The sequence below is a fragment of the Chroicocephalus ridibundus genome, chromosome 2, assembly GCF_963924245.1.
Source record: "Chroicocephalus ridibundus chromosome 2, bChrRid1.1, whole genome shotgun sequence".
Classification (NCBI taxonomy): domain Eukaryota; kingdom Metazoa; phylum Chordata; class Aves; order Charadriiformes; family Laridae; genus Chroicocephalus; species Chroicocephalus ridibundus.
This window is the reverse complement of record NC_086285.1, coordinates 72,948,300-72,969,498: the sequence shown is the minus strand read 5'-3', so window position 1 is coordinate 72,969,498 and position 21,199 is coordinate 72,948,300. Positions and strand designations below refer to the sequence as shown.

General features: G+C 42.2%; 1 protein-coding gene across 18 annotated transcripts in view; it reads left to right on the top strand.

Moving 5' to 3' along the window:
* ATXN1 (ataxin 1) overlaps window positions 1-21,199 on the top strand; it is a 384,505-nt gene that overhangs the window by 245,845 nt on the left and 117,461 nt on the right. The gene's annotated exons all lie outside the window — the stretch shown is intronic.

The following is a 21,199-nucleotide window of genomic DNA, read 5'->3' as shown; positions in this document are numbered from 1 at the left end:
TTTCCGATCTCTTCATCTGACCCTATAAATCAGAGCTGTTGTATTTAGTACTGTTTTTTCTCATTAAACTTTTATTGGGCCATCCTTCCTTTAAGCAAAAAAAGGAAATGCAAGAGGCGAAAATACTCTTAGCTGAAGAACGACGAGTCGGAATAAATCATGGTGTGCAACCTTAATAATGCTATTAAAAAACTGCTTTCCAGTGAAACAGACTGAAACCCAGGAGGAGTAACTGATTGCATTGAATGATGTAATTTGTCTAGCATTTTGACTCTGCAGGAGTTTTTTCTTCTTGTCAGTATAGGGAGATAAGAGTTGGTAAAGTCGGGTTTCTTATTGCCACCGCTCTGGCCATGCTATTTCCATTCAGAGCGATGGATGAACATGCTGTTTCTGTTCAGAGGGGTGGACTCTTCATGCCTATGCCTCATTTGTCATAATGAAAATACATGAGAGGTAAAATGTGCCCTTACCCAAGATAAGCCCTCTGTGTATGAGTAAATATGACAACACTGGCCATTTATTTTGATGGCTATTTTGTATAATATGCAGTAACCACATGCAAATACCGTATACAGCAAAGGAAAACGCTAAAAGCCAACTCTTACTAGATACTAAATGGAATACTAGTTGATGAATGATTAAAAATAAAGCTACCCTGCATTGTCCTCAAGAGACTCAGATTTGGAAGAGGCATGTTATCTCTAATAGTGGGCAGAGCATCCACTGAATCAGAGTGTTTTGGTTTCAGAAAGGGATGCCAGACATAGAGGGGAGGGGAAGCAGTATTGCTTTCAAATGCTCTTGATGCCAAAGAAGCATAATAAGGAAAGGGGTAACATTCTGAAGGTGGGTTTTTTCTGTTACATAAAAAATTAGATGTTTGTCAGAAATCGTGGCAGTTTAGTTGAGTGTTATGCTTTGGACAATTACAGCACTGACAGGATGGAAGCGGTATAAGCAGTAGCTACAATTATAGCTGCAGTTACTAAGAGAAATCCATGTTCTGTTATTTGAATGCAGCATTCACTGTCTCCCTGAAAGGCAGTACCTTAAAGAGGCAGGGGAGGAAAGTTGTCCTTTTTTAAAATTTTATTGTCCACCTGCTTTTTTTGGGTGAGCTTGTAAGCGTGATTCATCCAGGAGGTCAAATCCAATCTTTACTTGCACCCAAAGCAGTTTAAAGAGTTTAAAAAAGAGAGTAAGTATGCATTAAAAAAAAAAAAGTGTATCTCTAAAAAAATAAGTATCAGTATGACAGCAAAATGGAACTGCTGAGTTTGTATTCCTTGTAGCCCACCGAAGCTTACGGGTCATGCACAAGTTATTCAAAGGGTAATTTCCCTTATATTTGTCATCAGGTTTCTTAGTATTGTGAGCCATTATTTGCTTCCTTTCAGGGATGTGTCAACAAACAGATTTCTTTTCTTTGTTAAATGTGATTGAATTTTATATTCATTAGAGAGATTGCAACACATGAACAGTTGTGCCTTTAAAGTACTAGCATTTAAGCTGTTTATAAGGAATGTGTTTATGCTTTGGATAGAGATCACTTGGTGCTGGTGTTAGTCAAATTAGGGCTGAAGTCATGGAAACCTTGACTTTTCACTCACTTCATGAATCCTGGCAATTTAGATGTATGGCAGGCACCTCACTCATTGCAGTTTCCAAATGTAAACAGATGGTGTACTCAGGAACACCAGGACATAAAAAAGATATTATTAATACTGAGTTTGTCTCCTGTATCTTATAAATGAAAGGGGCAGGTGTATGGCTGGTATAAATTGGCATATTCCCATCAAGTAATGTTAAGCCAAGAGAGGCGGAACAGGAATTTGTCCTCCTGGCCATTATTTTTAAAGAAAATGCTGGAAACTACTTGTGTAATTGTCTTTGTATGCGTGTTTCTTCTGTTCCTGTATGCTGTTTCTGTGACAAAAGGTGTTCTCTAGTCATCCTTCCCCCACCCCCCAGTGACCAAACACACTTTTCCAGCAGGTCTCACCTTCTTCCCTTTCCCTTTCACCTTCTCACCCTTCCCTAAGCTCCTATTATTTCAATTTTTCCTATTTTCCAATTTTGAATACAAAAGTAACTTTCTCCCATCCCTATGTTTCTGGTTACAGCAGCAGGATGAGATGTCTTTACTATTCTCATTTCCTGCCCTTCTGTACCCATCCCTCTGGATTCACACATCCCGAGGAACTCAAGCTCAAGTTATGTCTTCATACACACGATGCAAAAAGCCCAGCAAAATCGTACGGCTCTGAGAGTTGATAAGCGTTAGTTACATTTCTATAGTGCAGAGTAGGGGGAAAAGTTTGTGCGGGTTGTGCAAGGGTTTGCTGTGTGACTGGATCAATGCTTTGCAAATCCTGCTGTGCAGGCTCACAGCATATTTCTCTCTGGACTTACCAGTGGGTAACTTTGTACCAAATTGGATGAGCCATTCCCATTCAAAATGTCAAATTTGTGTTGTTTAATTTCCAGTGAGAATGTAATGTGATAGTAAAATTGTTCTGTAAAGGGTCATACACGGTTTTACTGTCAGTTTGTGAGACTCAGACAGAAGGAAATGATCAAAAACACTCGATGCTCATTATTTATTAATTGAGTTCTGGCAGAGACTTTCTACATTCTGGCTTTTTGTTTGTTTCTTTGTTTACAAACAAAAAAAAAGAAAAGCACAGTTCACAAAAAAAAAAAAAAAACCACGAAAAGGGAAATTTGTTAACAAAGATTTCTGACAAGGAAGAAAAGGCATTTGGGGCCATTTGAGTGGAGGTGCCTTGGAGTACAGGGAGGGCAAATCGCAGCATCACCCTCTCTGAGTGTTGCTGCTGAAAGAGAATACTTCAGAGAACAGCAGACCATGAATCTTCGATACAGGCATGCTGCGTTACCAGAAAATATTTACCCTGGTAAGTTCTGTGGTGGAGATACTTCAAGTGCTTGTATTTCACTGCTCATATGGATTTACTTCCTTAAAAAAAAAATAAATCAAACTAACAAGAAGCTTGGAAGTATTTTTTTGCTTTTCTGTATCTCTTCTTTGTTTCTGTACCTATTAAGGTAAAGAAGAGTGCACTGAAATAACTGTGTCTTTCTTTACTAATTGTCGTTTCTTGACTTAAAAAGTTAGTCTTTTGTTCTGCAGTGAACCTTATGAGGACAGACCCTTTCATAGGTGCTGTGGCCTGAGTGGAGCTGTATCAAAGCCTGAGGTGTGAAGTTTACCCTGATGAAAGCTAAAGTCTGAAGACCTCAGCTGCTGATTTATTATTTTTTTTTCCCCCAGGGATTTAAAATTAACCAAATATAAGTGATTTTTCACAGGAATAGCTAAAAACACATCTCTGATCAGAGTAACGCTTTTGCCAAATTTTCAGGCTTGCTCCAGAGCCTGAAGCCATTTTTATATCTCTGTAAGTTAGTAACAACAGCACCAGCAGCAGCAGAACATTTAACATGGTCAAAGCTACGTATTTATTTGCCTATTCTCTTTCTCCAAAATGACAGAGATTTTTTTTGCTGAAACTTTCCCACAAAAGATCAGTCTGAGGCAGATGTTAGCATGGAAGATTTTAATTAAAAATATTTTCCGGGGTTGTAAAAAGCTAAACCCAAAGCTTTTGAGGGAGAGGGGTGAATAGTCTTAAGTGTCATGGTGGCTATGAGAATTACCTTCTTTGGGCTGCTGTTCTAAAGGTGTTGTCTTCAGGTTGAAGCAGCAGCAGCACTATATACCATGTCCTAGAGATAGGCATTTCTCTGCCTTTCACTTTCCTCTGCTGCTGTTCTGTGGTCTGGTAGAAGAAATGGGTCCAGGAGATCATTGTTTTCAGGTCACTTAGATCCACATTGTTTCAGCTCTTCTTTCCTTGACTGCTGCTTTGACTTCACAAATGTTTCTTTCTTCCCTTTGGATTACAGATGGAACTTTAAAAGGCAAAATATGCAGCAAGGCCGGTTGGGCTTCTTCATGCTCTGGCCCTGTCCCCATCAGTTGAGCTCCGGGGGTTCTTCAGCATTGTCCTTCCTCAAAAAACAAGAAGCCATTGGCAGCTGCTGAAGTTCCTGCTGCTTTGCTCTGATTTTACCCCATCAGTGCTTTTGACAATTGTGGAAGTAATGTTATCCAACGGTGGTTTGTTTGCAGTTCTTCTTGCCTGGCTAAATGGCTGCAGTGGCTTTTCTTGGACCATGTCAAAAACAGTGAGCCTCCTGCTTTCCAGGTTGAGTCAAGGTCCTGTCTCTGGTTGTCTCTAGGCCACCCCCTACTTCGGGGCTGTCCTGGTTTGAGGATGTGCTCAGCTCTCATCACTGGGTTTCCATGGGGAGGGAACTCCAGAATGGGGATGGGGAAGGAAGGGCAGTATGTCCCAACCCGGCGTCATGACTGAGGCAGCCCGGACCTTGGAGGTGTCATGGGGTACACCTGTGTCTGCAGACCGCCTTGTTGATTTGGGCAGCATAACCAGTTGGGATACAGAAAATGTTTGCTTATCTGGGTCTCATGAAGAGTAAAAGCAGGGCTTCAGTTTCAGGCTCTGGCTTACAGCATGTCTAGGAAGTCGGTCAGGGCAGGACTATCGAAAGTACTTGCAGACGTGCGAGATACGAGCTTTGCCTGGCTGTGAGCTGGCTCCCTGGAGCACTGCTGAAAATCCCCCTCGCCGGTCCTCTGTGCTCAGTCTTCTCCAGTTGAATCTGGGAGTAATATTTGCATACCTCACTGGTTGTTCAGGCTGAATTAATATTTGTAGAGCACACTGTGTTCCCCGTATTGAAAGGACTACACGAACGCGGCTGTTTCTAGGTAGTTACATCCTATTCTTGAATGTTGTAAATGTACTTTACCAGGAAAGACAAGACTCATTGCATTTTTTAGAAAAACCCTATCAGTCCATATATGTGGGAATGCATTTTTTTTTTTACATAGATGTTGTGTTTATAGTAAAGCGCAAACTCTCTTCTCTTTCAAGAGTCCTGTTTCAACGGTTGGTTTTTGTGTTCATTTGCCATTTGTTATTCTGGTTGCCACTGCATTGCATACTTGACAGGAGTGTATGTAGTTTTTTCAGGGTCTTTCCCTACTTACAGAAGCCTTCCAGTGCATGCGTAAATCCTCTAGCAATGTTTTTTTTTAAGCTAAAAACATAAATAGAGTAGATAATTGTCTGGTAAAGCTGATTGGTATTCCTTAAATCTTGATCTCATCCCTTGCTTATTCACACATCATCTGCACAGAAGATATTTTTGCTGTCTTCTGAACTCTGTTTCACACAGTCCAGTGAGATGTTAAAAAATAAATCTTTGCAAAACCAAATTAGAGCATTAAATCTGAAAAAATAATTAGCTCAAGCTATGAAACTTTCTTCTGCTCATAGATTGTCAAAATTCTCCTGAAGCACGTGAAATAGGGTGATTTCTCCACAGGTCCTGCTCGCAGAGCATCTTCTGGAGATGACAGCATCAGGAAAAATAGAACCAGCTGCGGCATCAGTGCCATTGCACAGTTAGCATCATGGCCTGGAGCAGCACATTCTCCTGCAGGAAAACCTGGGATTGTAGCTCTTAATGGCTGGGATTCTGCTTGTCGTGTCATGCTGCCGTAAATCCTGGGCAGCTCCGTTGAAACGGAGGGAATTACTCCAGATTTATGCCAGTTTCGATGAAAAGAGGCTTTCTGCTGAATGGATCCAGGCAGCCACTCGCCAGGTGGAAGGGAAAGAAGTGACTCAGCGTTCGGCAGTTGTTGCTGATCGCTGGCTTTTGCCAAGCACAGTCACAGATTTCTTTTTCTTTTTTTTTTTTTTGTTTTGTTCTTCTCCCTTCCTCCCTTCCTTTTTTTTTTTTTTTACCTGGGTGGGTGACTGCTTTGTGCACCCTGCAGAAAAGAGGACTTAATTTCTGATGGAAGAAGGGGTGCAAGGCAGTGGGGGGATGAGGGACCAGCCTGAGTCCTTGTTGTGAGCAAGGAGCTTGCGGAGGGGCAGACCACCCTTGCTAGGAGCAGCTGGCCCTTCATTTCAGAGCATGCAGTATTGACTGCTGCTTCTTACCCTGTGGGAGATGAACGTTTGTAAGAGGGAGTTAGCTACGTAGCTGGCCTCGTATTTCTGTCTGCGCGGTAATAACCCATCTAAGGCCAGTGACAGCAGCTCCTCCCGTGGGCACACACAAGGGAGCAAAGTGTGCAGCAGAGTCAGGTGCAGCTGGGTGCTGCCTGAGCAGCCTCTTGCTTTACCCCCTCATCCACCACCATCCCGCTCCCCAGCAAGCTGGCCTTCTCTGAGCTGGCAGCGGTGGCTGTTACCTACACCCAAAAAAAGACAGAGGAAGGGGGAGAAAAACCCCACAGCTATGTTCTAGGGCCATGTGCCGGTTGAGTAAATATCGGGGTTTATTTTGGACTGCCCAACAAGGGGACTCCAAGTTTAGAAACGGTGTTAAGTTATTGCAATGAAAAATGTGATTTAAAAACTCTAAATGGGGAAGACAATAGCTTACTGTAGATCTTTGAAAAACATGGGCTGATGAACTGAAGCTCCCTGAATGTTTCAGCCCATCTGTCTTGTTAGTTTCTGTGTCTTAATCACGTATTTCATGAAGTGTCTAATTTTCTTTTTTTAGCTTTCTGTCTTCCTCTTGTACAAAAGTTAAGGCAGGGAAATCATCTGAGCTGGATTTACTTTTGCATCCGAGAGAAAAGCAGTCTATAAAAAGAAGTGAGTGGTGTGGTGCTGGGAAACCAAGTTTGTCTGCTTCGGGTTTGGGGGGCAAGATTTTCCCACCCTCACTTCTGCTGCTGTGGTGGTTATCGGGACAGCTGGGGAGTGCAAGTATAGGCGCATACCCAGTAGCTGACAGTGTTTTTAATTGTCTGACTCTGGTCCATGGTTGTCTAAACAGCGTGGACTTGCTCTGTGGAAGTCACCAGCAAAATTCCCTTGCTGTCCCTCACGCTGCTCCTGCTGTTCCTGGCAGCTGTCAAGATGTACTGGCAAGTCCCGGTTCCCTCTGGCACCTCAGGAAGTCCGCAGTGGCTCTTCCGAAATGGAGAACTACTTCCTATTCATATCTGTGGGGGAAAAAGCGCAAACCAACCAACAGAAATGTCCCCTCAAAAGTCAGAGCATTTTAATGACCCCTCAGGAGGGTCTCACGTCTCATGGTTCTTCTGCGTGAGTCCATCACGCGGGGCTCACTCAGTTTTTAGCAACAGTGGAAATTTTTGCCACCCCCCCCCCCAGCATAGATAAGGCCATGTATATTTGCAGTGTGTACTATGCAGAAGGCACTGATTGACATTAATTAGGAGTGGGTGGTGTGAAAGTGTAAAAATAAAATTTCTTTCTGTCAGGTTTACTATTAGAAGTGAAGTACACCTTGTGACACTGAGTGCACGTGTGCGTGTGTGTGGAGTGGAGGGTGTCTATTCAGCATTTAAAACAATAGTGGGAGCGAAGCGTTACAGGTTTAAGCATCTATAAAAATCTGAGATTGCAACCTTTTTCTTCTGAGCTGCTCAGTGAAATGTGCTTCAAAATTGTTTTCTTTTCAGTTCCGAGTTCAAAACGCCGTGGTAAAAAACATACAGTGCCACGGATTGCAACTTGGATCAGTTTAACTGCCTCTGCCTGCTTTGTGCTGTTATGGGGACTGTTTTGAGAAGTGATCAGGAGGGGACAATGTTTTCCAGTAGATTTTAGCAGAAGCAGCATTTTGAAATTAAATGGATCACCATTTAGCAAGCTAGTATTGCTGCGGTTGATGATATTTATTAATTCTTCTCTGTGTGTATACTGAGAATAAGAAGCAATAAATGAATTCCACTATGTTAATGGTTCATGAAGCATGTTGTTGAATGTGGCTGCCTTTCTGTTATGAGATAAATGGACAATCATCTGTGCCACTCTAAAAACATACTCTTTGGATCTTAACTGCGTTATGGTATCTGAACTCCAGGACTATTGCCCATGAAGTTTCTTCAGTATCAGTGTTTTATGTGGGTGACACTGCCAGAGGGTTATCCATGGAGCTTTTAATAGCTGTCTGTCTGTCTATTCTACCTGACTGTTTATATTTATTCTTTATACAGAAAAGTTCAAAACACGGGCACCTTCTCAGTCTAATTCACTGGTCACTGAACCAAGTGACACTGACTGAAGACCTCTTTCCCAGTGGTTGAGGCCTTTCCATGCCAAACTGCCAATTTGTGCTCAGTCTTCATTGATTATAGCTAAAGGACAGATCTCCTATTTCTGTAACGCCTCTGAAATTACGCCTGTTACCCTAATTTGTGCTTTTTTAAGTGAGCTCTTTTTAAGTAGACCCCTTTTTATTATTGCCCCCCGATTTGTTGGGAACGCGTTGTTAGTCTCTTCATTTCCTAGCAGAATCTGTTGACAAACTGAACACTTGCTGAGGGAGAGGCGGGGAGTGCCACCTCAGCTCTCCTCTCCAAGCCTGTGAGGTGCTGGTAGTACATGCTACGGGGACCATGAGCTGTGGCTGCTTGTGCTGTGCCTGTGATCAAGATACAGAGCTGTTACTTTGGCCTTCTGGTTAAGTATAATTTTCTAGTACGTTACTTAAAGCAGACTTAATATATTGGATGTTAAGTTAAGCGATTCTCCTCTTCCTAGAAGGAAAACACCAAAGCTGACACACTGGTTTGCACTGGAGACACTAACATTGGTAGTGTTGCGTTAGCATCGTGATATGTCAGAACTGGCTCAAACAAACCTCCAGAACTGCCCTGCTTTGCTGATGCTGATCCTTCCCCTTACAGGCTGATATTTTGGGTGATGTGTCCAGTGCTGCTGAGAAGGAGCACATGGCTTCAACTACGAGAGGTTTCTGACCATGGGAACGTGGAGCTAAGGGTAGTGCTGGCAGCTATTTTCCAGCCAGCTTTGGTATCAAATATACAGAGTGCATGCGATAAAGCACTTCACGTACTGCATCACGGGGACGGGAATTTAGAGGTCCCTCCAAATGGGTACCAAAGGCACCCTTCTTGATTAACCTAACTGCATGTGGCTTGTGTAGCGGTGCGTGGGCTTGTAGACAAGGCACTCGCTACACTGTCCCTGGGTGAGCCATTGACACACCTGAGCCGTGGCAGCTTGATTGATGTGGATGAGGAGACTATTTTAATTGACTACAGAAGCATAAAAGGTAATTCACAGGTACGCAAACGCTGAGGTTTCCCCTGCATGGGGCAAGGTGCTGTAGTTCAGTTAAGGAAACCACAAGGAGGTTGATTTCTGGGTTTTGGTTTTGTTTTATTTGTTAGTATAGCAGTTTGCTTGTGTTTGAAAGGGTTAAGCAGAGATAAGTTCATGGTTGAAGCTGCAGCGGTGTGCATAGAGTGCATACCTGGTGTCAAAGAAGTTACCTGTGATCACATATGTGTAGATAAAAATATACTGATTTTTAAGCAGTGGGTTTTTTTCCTGGCTGTAGTTGCGATGTTACTACCAGTTAATCACAATTGAGTTTCATGACTCTGTTTTCTTGCTGTAAACCTCAGTTCAGTGAATTGAACGAAGGTATGCGAACGATGAAGAAAAAAGAAAGAGGAAAAAAAAGAAAGCGGGGGAGGGGGCATGTTTGAAGGCATACTCGGACTGTTTCTGTGTTTAAGGCATGGTGAGGTAGTGTTCTTGGGAGAGTTATTCAGGGTTTAAAGGGTTCAGTGCATATGCAGTGTCTTCTAGAATGAGCTCTCTAGTGACTGATGAACCTTGTGGCCTTTTGGGTCTGTATCTATATATAGATATAGATATGTTCCTTCTTGGGGACTGTAACCACTGAAGTCAAACCCACCAGTATAGCACAGGGTTCTCCCACCAGTAATACCACGTGTACAAATCCCAGGTCTTGATCTTCATACACGTAAAGGCCACTTTACACTCTTGAAGCAAATAAAAAGATACTGAACCAGGTATAAATAGTCTAATTAATTTAGGCTTCTTGCCCTTTTCATACTGATTAATATATTAGGCTGTCTAAACATAAACACACAAGTAAAAAGTGTGTGGGAAAACACTGTGTAGGTATGTATCCTTCAATGATTGGGTAGCTATTGTAAGCTTGAATTAATTAGTTGGGCTGACATGTGCAATCCGTTCAGTTTTGTGGGGGCTGGACGGTTTGTGGGTAAGCAGGAGGGAAATCCTTCGAGGGATGTGTCACTGTAGGATGTTCTCATACTAAAATTGGGGAGGGGGGGAAGTACTATTAGAAAATCTGCCTGTGATCCTCCATCAATCAACATGTCTTAAAACCAGAGTCTGTGTTTCGTATGGTTCTTCAGTTGTCATCATTGTTTTTAACACAATGCATAGAGACAGGGCTTGAAATAGTTTGTAATCAGCTAGACCAAGCGATGACGTTATGGGTAGGTGCTTTCCTGTTAGTGTTTATAGAAGAAAATAGTGTTTGCACAGTTCAGATGCTTTTCGTGTCAGCACTGATTGCATTTGTTTGCAGCCTAAGGAAACAGAACATCAGATTTCACCTCAAAACTATTTTAACAAAACTTTTTAATAATCATTGATTGTATTTCAGAAACACAGTGGTATTTAAAGTGTTACTGTAACTATAGCCATAAAGTTAGAATAGAGCTGCTATTATTTTTGGAGTGTGTCTAAACCAGTGATTTTTCAAGTGGAAATGTTGGCAGAATTTCATTGTGTATGTTAAATTCAAAGTTACTTGCTTCCCTCTTGCATCCCCTCCAGTTTTAGTTATCTGTTTGGTGAAGAGCAGAATACAGCAATGCAGGATTTGCTTTCCAGGGACCGTCTAGGGAGTCTGCATGTGGCACGTCAATAAATACCGGAGCATCTCAGGCTTCCCTGTGTCTGTTCCCACAGTGCTCCCCTCTGATGGGGAGGCTGTGGTGCTTCCACCACTCACTTCTACAACTCCACTTGATGCCGAATCAAGCCCAGACGTAGGCTCGTGCCCTGGCCCAAAGGGCAGCCCAGCAGGGAGCTGAGTCTCCATCTCCGAAGTCCCACCCTGAGGCTCTCTGCGCTGCGTCATCCTTCCTCCGTTCTGCAGTTTAAAGACCTGGGATGGGTTTAATAGTGGGCAATGGTTGTAAACGTCCTCTTCGATGCCATTGACTTGCCATGAGTGAAACTCGTTCCATCGTGGAGCTGATGACACAACTTGTCTGGGAAGCTTTCTCTGCTGGAGAGTGTTAAAGTGGCGATCATGTTTCCCCTTTGCTGGGGTGGTTTTTTGCTGTGTGCGTCAGTGATGCTTTGGTGGGTGTGTTGCTTTTTTCAGACTGGGATTCAGAGCTGTGCTTTTCATTTTTCACTTGCACTTAAATAGTAAACTAATGTTTTGTAACACCAGCGCTTTAAAATCCTGTGATCACTGAAGTTGCCAAATGATTATTTATTGCGAGTAGAGGTTTTTCGTTGTATAATCTTTGTGCTAAATCAGAAGGAATAGTGCTCGAGGAAATTTTTTTAATAGAAAAAAATGATAATAACTTGACATTCCACGGTGCACATAAATTGTTGAAAGTCAAAAGACCATTTGCTTCGAGGCTGCGCATAATGATCTCATTTGTTATTATGTGGTCTGCACAGGCTACTCTCAAGACGTGTAGGATTTCTTCCTCCCTAATGTTTCTGCATCATTGTAATAGATCTGAATACTCCATAGATATTTGGCCATCTGGTTCTCTTAATTCCGCTGAATTTACCAGAAGAAAAAGTAACGTATTATGCCTTTCTAAATATAGGGGGTTTTCCGTGATTGAAAACTGAATCACTTATTCTGTGGAAGACTCTGATATTCTGTAGTTTTCCTTTGTTGCAATTTGAATATTCTTAGGAAAAGTAAACCCTCGATTTCTTGGTACAAATATTGTGGGTTTTTTAAAATTTCTTTTGTTGTCATTCTGGGATCCAGATGTTCTCCAACTCTACAAACCAAGTAAAGGTATTAGTGACCTCTTTTATTCTCCAGATAACAGTAATAATAAAGATTTTAAAATGCCTTAGAAGGAAAGGAAGGCACTGTAAAAAGAAAGCTAGCCTGCTGGGAGGAATAATTTAAAACAGAAATTTGAGGCACTTCCGCAATAAATCCCAAACCTAATAAAACCCTTTGTGATTGGCGTTTGAACTTGAAATTGGATTTCTAGTTTGGAGCCTTCCACTGGCACGATGTCTTGTAAGAGGGTTCGGCGTGTGTTTCAGGGTTAGTGTGAGCGATTTCAGTTGCTGAACCAGAGTTGCAGGAGGCATGCTTGAAGCGGTTCAGACTTTGCTGTGCGCCTGTGCGGCGGATTTCACCAGGTGGATATGAATGCAACAGTCTCCTCAGAGCCACTAGGATAAAAGAGTGGTATTAGTAACAACAAGAAGAGGGACCAGCACTTGATGTGATGACGGTTTCTGTTTGCCAGCCAAGTAAATGTGTCAGGAGGTCACCGAGGAGTATCTATGGCAACCGAGGGACGGAGGATGGCTCTGCTGGGCCAGTGTTCCTTGCTGGGCAGAACCCCAGGCAGTGAACTGCGATATGACCTGATTAGGACTAAGCTACTAACTGAAATTGATAGTATTTATCAGCCACAGCCTTTTAAAATCAGTGGAAAGCAGGAAAATAAAAAAAAAGAAAAGAAAAATCATGGAAAGCAGAAAAAGATAGGATCAAGGAGGTTTGTCTGATATCTTTCCAATTTAAAAAAAAAATATAATTCAGTACACACTAAAGTGTGTTAAGTCTGATCTCTGGAGAGAGGAAAGAAATTTCTTATTTCTGCTAGGAATGTTTTTACTCTGCGTTGTCTTAATTTTCGTTTAAAAATCTTTTTTTTTTTTTTTTTTTAAGAAGTCAGGCTGATCAGGAATCTTACCAACCAACCCCAGACTTGCCATTGGGCCAGACATAAATATTGTAAAGTGACATTTCTTCTGTAGTTATTAAAAAGAAAAAAAAAAAAGCACCGTCTTTCAAACCTTTGATGGAAAAGCCAGCAGCTTAAATATCGTTGAAATCCAGTCTGCGGCGTGGGTTAACTGAATTCCCAGTGTAACACTATTAAAGCAACCGTCCTAGATAATAAATGGTGATATGTTGTATGACTCACTTGAGCGGTCATTATTTTTGGTCGGCCTGAAAGCTGATTTTGTTTGCTGGGGTGTAGCGAGGAAGGTGTCAGTCTGCACCGCGTGTGCCGTCTAAGTGGCAGAAGAGCATGGCAGAAGAGCAAAGGCAAGTTACCTTGGTGACCACTCGGGATGCAGGTTGGGGAGAGGAGATGGATTGCCAACTGTTTCTTTGGCCTGTGACCCAGAGTATTAAAATCTGCTATGAAAGTACTGTATGTTCCTTTCCCTTCACCACCCTCCATTTTGTACTGCAACATGGAAGCCCAAAGAGTAGTACTGCAGCGTGGTGCTTTAGGGTTCGAAGGGTTATGGCATTACAGTACCTTATTGAGGGGATTAATAATCTCCTGGACACGTCATTATTTGATTTATGTTGATGAACACACACATAAACAACGTGGTAAAAATCTGCAGTTGGCTTGAGCATCCTTCTTTCTGGGGACCTGCTCTTTATAACCCGAAGTTTTGTATCTGAAGCACTTATTGCTGAGATGGTCTTCTCTAGCGTGACCACATGCTCTGATCCGTACTTTGCTCAGAGCCAGCCTCAGACCGGCAGCCAGCTGCGTGTTCCTCTCAAACCCTCCTTTTGTTTTTTCACGTTCCTGCATTTTGTCAGGTCCCGCATGTCACACACAGCAGAGCCCAGGGTCACCGCAAGCTCGGCAGGGCACCGGCTGCTGCAGGGCCAGCACCTTCAACTGCAGGGGTGCCAGGAGGGGTACGTCATGTTGCTCTCCAGATGCTTCCTCTGCATACGCGTGGAGCAACACGAATAGACTTCTAGGTCTTCTGTATCTCTGCCAGGCAGAACATTACTACAGCACACTGTTGTTCGGCAGGAATAAAGGGAAATAAAAGGTGAAGATGTCTGCAGGATCACAAAACCGTTGACTCTTTGAAACCCTTACGAAAGTAAATGATTGAAGAAGTCTACAGCTGGTTCAGTAGGGGTGTTCTGCTCAAGCTGTAAATTTCTATTCTGAGATAAAATCTGGCTATTTAATGAAATAGAAAGTCAAAGCTTTAAATTGCAAACAGTTCAGGCATTTTTCTTCCACAAGATGGTACAGCATTTTTTGTTTTGTTTTCTGTCTTCTCATTTAAGTATCTGAAAGTTTACTATGGTAAGTCCGAGTGACAGAGAACATGGTTTGTTCTGGCATGAGGAGAACAGCCAGGCAGTGTTTCTCCAGGTTCAGAAAGCCTGGAGGGAGGAAAGAAGTAAGTCAAACTGGCTGCTGCAAAATGTTGCTGGAAAATTGCTTCATAAAGCCTTTTCCAAGTGCCCATGAACCCGAAAAGCTTTTCTGTGCTGCTGAATTTACTGTGCTAAGGTTCTGTGTGCTGGGACTGCGCATTCTAGCAGAGGTGGAACAGAGTCCTTGTCTGTGACTGTAAAATGACCTTGTTCATACAGTCAAGTCCAGCTTGCTTTATAAACCTGTCATGACATTGTTGTATTATGATATGATACTGTCTGTAGTGGGGAAGGAGCTGAAGTTCACCTTACTGAAAAAATCTCCCATCTGGGACATGATGACTTTGAAATAATTTCTGACTGGTGGTTGTAGTGCCGTTCACATCCATGCTTTTGTTGTCTGTGAAACGTGTTACAATGGTGATTCCTAAAAAAAAAAAACCCAAAATTCTATTCCTCATAGTACACAGAAACTGCCCTAGAATTTTCCTTGTTATCTGGTTTTGGATCCTGTTTTGTTGGCAGTATGGTACAAGCTATAACTGGCACCCACATTATACAGTGCTGGGCTTTGTGTAAAAATACACAAAAGTGAATGTGGGCACGGCCGTAGCCTCTGCAGTTGCTCTATTTGTAGCATAGCTCCTTCGTCTTTTGTATCTGGTATTTGGACAGATTTTAACAAACCTGGCTTAGGGTCTGGTATGGCAACCAGGATCATATCAAAGCACTTAGTATATTATGAAAGGACCACGCTTCGACAGCACAAGTTATGTATAGCTGGCTATTTTGTTTGAATGACATAAGGAAAAGGTTTTTGGAAAGTATTTAAAAAATCAGCAGATTTTTATTCAGTGTCAAAATGCAGGATTTGGTGCAGAGGGTCTACCCTTAGTAATGGGATGAAGTTCTTTTGGGAAGATAGATGAAGTGTTTCAGCAGATGAGGTACGATGGGGGAAACGCATGCGGTGTCACCAACCCCGTCTCCTGCTAAATCGGACAGAAGTGTTCTAAGAAATAACCTGGATTTGGTCATATCTAAACACTTGACTTGAAATATTAGGGAAAATAAAAGTGGATTTTCTCCCTTCTAGATGGAAGGCCATTGGAAATGCTTTTAAACAGGCAAACTACAGATCCAAAAATACATATAGCTAATTTATCACAAACAAGGTGTGCTTATTTCCTTACTCCTTTGCTTCAGAGACGCTGTTAACTAGTTTGTTTTCTGAGACCATAACACACGTGGGCATTAAACAGAGAATAGTAGAAAATAGAGGACTAATAGCAGTGATGGCAGAAACACCACTTATCTTCTTATTAAATAAAAACTGGTTTGCTTCCAATTTCTTAAGTTGCTGCAGTTATTTAATCTAGTTTGCCCATCCTCTCTTTTTAAGACATTTGTTCTGCTCAAAGATGCAAAAAATTTTTTTTTTGCCATAACACTTTGTTGGTTTAGATAATAACCCTTTTTTTGCATCATTTTTCTTCAACGCAAGAGATAAAGCAGTTTCAGATTGAGGCTTGCCCCTCGTTAATTGGAGTTTCAGGAAGCAGAAAAAGGGAATGCTAACAGAGTGCCTTCAAATAAATCATGATTAATTGCATGTAGAAATGATCTGACTTCATTTGAATATGCTTAACAAGTCTTTACTGACTACACCAGTTTCTGCTGTTCAAGAGTAAAACTGAGAGTGCGTAGCATCAATACCTATTTGAATGTACGCCTGGTCCTGCTTTCGCTGCTCGAAAGCACAAGCAGTAGTTCTGCTGCAGCCTACTCCTGGCAGTGAGAAAGAGCTGTCAACGAGAGCAGACTGGATCCCGAAACTGGACGTCTTGTGCGTACAGTGCAGGTACAGCTCTTCTTCCCCAGCAACAGCGAGCATTGAAGTCTTTTTCTGAAAGAGGATTCTGCTTTGTTCACCTTCATTGCCCTGCTGAGTGCCCTTTTCCCTGCTTTCTCTTTAAAAAAAGGCCTTTTCCAGTCCCTTAACCATTGTGCCAAAGGCTTTCACAGCATTATTTGGCCATATTTGAGTTTTTCATTGCCATTAGAGGAGCCTGTATGATACGCCTTTCTGTGCTGTTGAACGTGTTCGTAGTATTTCTGTCTGTGCCCCGTCACACTTGGGACTTTGGGGGCCTGGTCATTTCACAAGGCAAATTCTTTCTTGCTCCTCACAGCTGCCAGTGTGCAGTTCTGCTTTCTCCAGGGTCCTTCCCTCTGAAAGTCACTCTTGCTGTATTGGCAAGTGGAAGGTGCTCATTTTGAGGGTGAGGGACAATAAAGGGAGAAAGGAGTAATTTTCGTGCTTTTAAGTTGCTATCACTGAAGTAGTGTAACACACTTGCTATATCAGCCGTTGATTAAGCTATTACACCACTTTACTGTTCATCATCTTCATCAGCGTGTTCAGCATTTGGTGTTGAAGGTTAACTTGGGAGAGGAGATTCCAATTTATTGAGATGCACTAAGGTGCAACCCTCATTAAAAAGTGGCAGCCAGAGGAGCCCAGCTCCCCAGCCTCAGTAGGAGATGCATCCCTAGAAGACAGTTCCTCTGGCTTTGGTGTGATACGTACCATCTTTCTTTAACCCAAGTCTGTGGTTAAGTCAGAAAGGACAGCTGCCTTCTACAGCTTTGTCATACTTCACAACTAAGCTTGATGTAGCCAAGATCTAAGAAGCCCCAAATTCTCTGTAGTTGTGTTGTTGCTGCCAACTTGCAGTCTCCTTTGGGGGCATTATGCTTAATCGCTCTGTGCCTTTCTTACTTTTTCTCTTGTGCTGTGGGGTTTAAATCCCCTCCCCATATACACAGGAAGTCTTCTTGCAGGGGTCAGCTGAGTGACATCTTCCATGCTCCATTCTGAGCAATGCAGCCTGAAGATCTCCTAGTTTTATGCTGATGAAGGTGCCTTCTTTCTGAAATCGTGTAATAGTGAGGTGCTGTGAGCCCAACGCTTAGCTGGACAAGAAAGGGTGTCAAGCCATCAGTCCTGAAGCCCGATTCCAGTCAGCCTTTATAAATTTGATGTGTGCCTTTTTATGATATTTTTCACATCCTGCCTTTTAAAGGAAGTAAAGGCAAAGGCTGTGCTTTAATCTGTTATCAGCTCCATAGATTACTGTTAGGGTTTTTTTGAGTTTCTGGTGTTAGTTAAAAAAAAAAAAAAAAAGAAAAAGGCTGTTACTAAAAACAGGTTATCAGCAGGGAGAAGGAGTGGCAGGATGGTGACCACTGTCTGGAAGAGAAATGGAAAAGCTAAGTAACATGTGAAGGAGCTACAGGTTGAGGGTTGGGAAGATACAGGAGGTGGGAGCTAAGCGCATCAGTAAAGTGTGTGCGGGATAGCTGAAAATGTAGGATAGGAAAGGGTGAGAGAGGGGAGAGTACAAAGCGCATGTATCAAAAGATGCTGGCAATGAATTTGAGGAGCAGGAGACTCTTTAGTTGTATATAATACTTCAGCAGTGTGGAAGGGCTGGAGTTTATTCTTGTTGATGGGCTAATAAGAAATCAAGCTTTTATATCTTACCTCTCTGGAAACAGAGTGGCTGTAGAGTGAAGAGATCTGCCACAACAGACATAAACCAGTTGTTGGAAAGGTCTTGTCTTCCGTCCTTCTTACGCAGTCAAGGGAGTTGTAAAGCAACAGAGATGTACGCAATTCCTGTCCTAACCCTTGTCCCACCCCATCCTTTTGAGTTTTCTTAACCTTAGCTAGCTAATGCTCTAGCGGCAAAACAAATACTATCATCCTTGCTGCTAGGAAAAGTGGTGGTATTTTTAAGTGTGTTTTAAAGGAATCCAATGGTGAGGTGCTTCATGGTAAATGTTTAATTTTTAGTTTGGTTGTTTAGATTTCACGTTTATTCCTTCTTAGTTGTGCTTGTGCAGATTGTCTTTCAGATAACGCAGAAGAAATAATGTCCAATTATTTTGCTCTTCCCTTCTTTTTTCTTAAATTTACAAACTGGCTTACCAGAAACATATTTTGAGAGGAAAAGTTTTTTTCTTTTGGAATTTTTGTGATATCTGAGACCAAGGTATCTCACTAGCAATTAAGAAATAACTTTATTTTTCATAACCATATTGTACTTCTTTTTGTGCCATCCATACATCTGCTTCCAACCTTTCTCATCTAGCAACTTAGAATCATAGAATTATCAAGGTTGGAAGGGACCTTTCAGATCGAGTCCAACCATCAACCTAACTCTGACAAAACCATCACTAAACCATGTCAGCAAGCACCACATCTACCCATCTTTTAAATACCTCCAGGGCTGGTAATTCCATGACTTCCCTGGGCAGTCTGTTCCAATGTTTGATAACCCTTTTGGTGTAGAAATTCTTCCTAAAAGCCGATCTAAACCTCCTCAATTTTCATGAAATACAGCTTAACTTAATATTAGTTGCAATTTTTTGCATTGTTATTCTAGTCTTAGTTCTTTCCAAAAGAAAGGCAAATTACAGAAACAACCCGTGTGAGATACAAACTCCTAGATGATGGTATCAATTTGCTTTTCACTGCTAGGCACAATAAATTACTTTTCATTGCAGGTGAAATTTGCTGCACTGACATGTTTCCTCCTCCACAGAACACAGTTGGGTTCTGAGACAGGGATAAAGAGCTAGCAGTCATGAAACTGAAGCAGCATTTAACTTTTTAGTTAACTTTGTATTTATCTGCTTGATAAGCTGCATGGGAAGCTGTATGGACAGGCTGTTTTCATATTGTGTTTTAATTTCCTAGTACCTGTGAGGAATTTGCACTTTGTGATGAGCTTCCCCAGGGAGCGTAACATTATAGTCAAAAAAAAAAAAAAAAAAAAAAAAAAGAGCCCAGAAGAATCATACCAGCCTTGCTTTTTCAAAATTCCTCATGTGAAAAAATAGAAGAGGAGCTTTTCTGCATAGGGAATGAGGAAAGAAACCTCTTGAGCTGACTACATTTTTAACAAGGCAGATTTTATTTTTTATGGCCTGATTCAGTATTAGATTATTGCAGTCTCATTCCATCTGAATTTCATCAATCAGTGGAGTTATTTCAGCATAAACCTAGCACAGGGGATGGCAGAGTTAGTCTCTCTGTGTGACATTATTCTCTGGTCTGCAAGAGTAAAAGTACCTTCTGGAGGACGGCAGCACTGCCCTATTAAATCTGTGCAAATGTGATCTGAGGCATCAAACACCTTGAAATTCAAGTACTTTAAACAAAACTTTGAAAGTAATTTTTTGTTATTGTGAATACACCAGGGATTTATTGCAAAAAAAAAAAAAAAAAAAAGGGGACTAATGTCCTCACCCTGTAATGAGCCCCACAGAAGCAAACCATGCCTCGCCGTTTACCTGAAGGCCGTGAGTTTGCCTGCCTTTTGGTGAGAAGTATACAGGAGTGGGCCCTACCAGAAAAACATAGTTATTATTAACTATCTTGCCCTAACCTGAAATAAAAAAAACCTCTTCTCTGAGGTGAGTTCATTGCGTTCTCTTCTTTGATGCCATGCTTTTACTGGCTTCTTGTGTTTAAGATGACCACTGTGTGTCTGTGTTTATAGGGAGAAGATGGAATGATGGGCAGTAAATAACCACTGTGTGTATCTGGCAGTAGAAGACAGAGAGGGTTGCCTGTCCTTCACGTTATGGAGTTACACCCTGCAAAATCAAGTATTTTAAAATCCAGCATTTTAAATGGCCAAATCAGTTCTTACCCTTAGAGGCATTTCAGGACATGCAGCTGCAGTGTACGTATTTGTAAGACTGAACATTTAATTTATGCTTTAGAAACCTCGTATAATTTCCATGCTGGTGCTAGAGTTTTGTCTACATTTCACAACCGTATCTGTTAAGGTCAGAGCTATCAAATTTGGTTAGTCCTGGCCTGATTTCCAGAGCAGGCAAGTTGCTTGCAACCCTCCACTTCACTTTAATGGGCCTCTGGGTGCACAAAGCACTACTGTGAAGGAGGCCAGCTATGTAGGTCCCGAAGTATGGATTGGTACCTAATTTAGTGTATCCAGGGGTGAAAATGTCGGCTTAGTATTCTCTCTCCCTGGGACTCCTGTTCCACGTATTGCTCTTTGTATTGGAGACAGGAGCTGTCATTCACTGTATGCCTGTGCAGAAGCCAAGTAGGTCAGTGCCTCTAGGTACTACCGTATATGATATATCCCCCCAGTTATCACCCGCTGATGAATCTTAGCGTAGGTGTTTCTGCTGAAACATTTTAGTGGGGCTCTGCTCAGGTTACAATAGTGCCGAGGGCTGCTTGAGCCCTGGATGAGCAAAGGTGGGCAGAGCAAGCTCCATCTCTTTAACAGGTTCCTGTAAGGAGGGGCGAGGGAGTTGCCTCTTCCTGAAGACTTGAGCCAGAAGAGACACAATGGCAAAAGCAGCCAGAAGACAGACTCTGGGCCTAAACTGCATACAGATCTCCTCTAAGCTGATTTGTTGTGGCTTCCCCCTTTCCCTGAGTCTCTTTTGCTTAACTTCACTCTTCACTGGCTCATTTTTATACTTTTTTGCTTGGACCTTCACTCACTCTCCTTCCATCAGCTGATCTCGTCCTCACTGAATGCAGAGCCTCATGTTTCACTTACCAAACCAGCTGCAGGGGAGCAGAAGACCCAAGGGCTCTCCATTTGTGCATCTTTCACTGAGACACAGTAGCTTGCTGCTTGCTTGCTCCAGGTCTGTTTCAAGGCAGAGGAAACTAAAATAGCTTAAAATACTTATCACTGTTGAAGGTGAACACGTGACTGCCTCAAACTGCATCGCCACCAGAAGCTTACAGAAATAACATGTGGTCTGCTGCCATCTGCTTACACCTCTT